We start from the raw sequence: 1748 nt of genomic DNA, 5'->3' as shown, positions 1-1748 counted from the left end.
AAACGTTGGGGGTACTACCGCATCCCCAAAAATTATTTTATGTATATAAAAAAATTTATTTGTAAACATGTTCTATGTTATTGTATCCCCATCTTAAGATATTGTACCATTTTTTAATGTCCGGGATATGATAACTACATAGAATATATATTGATAATGTTTGTACCCCCATATCAAAATTCTTGACTTTGCCACTATGTGGGGCAGAGGACAAGAAGAGGTTTTTAAGCCCAAAGTCTTTTAAATAACAAACTACAGTGAAATTAAAAGTGTTGCGCGTATGCTGCGTCACGCAGCAATAAGAGATAAGAATATGTTTTTTCTTAAACAAACACCACCTTAGAGTCATTGGGATCTGCTAACTGGCTCAAGTGCTTCAACAATGGCTACGCTATTCCGTCTTATGACTTGCGTAAACAAAGCAGGGAGATTTTCATCAATTTCTCAAGCCCAATTACTATTTTAGACCTTGTTTCCCCCAATGCCATATCGATAAAATGTTTGTCTTGGTAAATTATGTTTATAATATATTTGAGAAAATGACCATATACTTAGGGAAATGGAAGGTAAAAATAAATTTGAGGATAAATTTGAAAAAAATAAAAATGAAGAGGATTAGGCTTTATGCGAAAATCCTTTTTTCCTTGACTGTCTCTGTCTCTGTTAAATCATTTCTTTTTTAATTAGGTCAAAAGAAAATACCACATTAATCTTGTGATAAAAAAAACCCACTTACAACCATGCCTATGTCATTTTTTTCTTCACCATTGACTTCCACTGTATTGTCAATGACGAGGTTCATGAACCGGTCAAATCCACAAAGTGTTCCAACCACTGTCCAATTGGCATTCAGCTTGACTGTAAAACAATAATGTTAGTGAGAATGTAAGACTCTATATTTCACGTCCACTATTATATATTCAAGCTAAAATGTACTTGGAAAGAAAATAACTTAATGCTCCATGCATGATATGAAAACTCTCAGAACACGAAGACAACTAAAATGCTTCAAAAGGTAACGACCATTGAACAATTCCAGTTTAATAGGAGATATTTCATTTGCAAGAGTTAGATAATATAGTACCCTCGTACGACTGTAAATACTAAAAGATATTTCTTGCCCTAATTTACTAATTTTGTTAATAACGACGATAATCGATCCATTCCGTTGATTGATATCTCAAATGTATTGCAATTACTAGACACAACAAAACGAATAACGGTATCACTAAAAAAACGAAAACTTACTCTACAGTTGTTTCTCCATGTACCTATAAACAAGTTGAAAAGTAAAAGAAGGTAAAAATTAGGAGTTGAGTGAGATGAACAGAAGGGTTTAAGAAAGTTGAAACGAAGCAGTTATGATAGAGAAACTTCCAATTAAAGATAAAAAAGAGCTTACTTCTTGAGATTCGGACGTTGACCTGATTTGCTCATGACGAAAGCGAAACCCTAACACTCCACTCCAACGAGAGAAAGGAAAGGAAGCGGGAAGATTTAGAAAGATCTTTATTCCTGAGTTTCATTTTAGGAGAGAAAGGAAGAGAAAGGAAAATAATATTCAAGTTAATTTTCCCTACACACTATCCTCCAAAATCATCCCAAATCAGAAGGAACCAGAGAGAAAGGAGACGAAGATCAACTCCTTTAATTTCGTTTCTCTCGTTTTCTTTTCTTTTCTTTCCTTTAGTGAACTCGGGAGCGCAGTGTAAAGAGGAACAAAGGAAATCCGATAGAAATGAAACAAA

The 1748-nt window shown here is 33.9% G+C and overlaps 1 pseudogene; it reads right to left on the bottom strand.

Annotated features, from left to right (window-relative positions):
• Positions 1-345: 345 nt before the first annotated feature.
• Positions 346-1437, bottom strand: LOC145051950 (putative small nuclear ribonucleoprotein G; annotated as a pseudogene).
• Between the last annotated feature and the right edge of the window lie 311 nt (positions 1438-1748).

The sequence above is a fragment of the Lactuca serriola genome, chromosome 5 (genome assembly GCF_051521515.1).
Source record: "Lactuca serriola cultivar US96UC23 chromosome 5, Lser_US96UC23_V15, whole genome shotgun sequence".
In the NCBI taxonomy this organism is placed as follows: Eukaryota; Viridiplantae; Streptophyta; class Magnoliopsida; order Asterales; family Asteraceae; genus Lactuca; species Lactuca serriola.
This window is presented reverse-complemented; position numbering and strand designations above follow the sequence as displayed.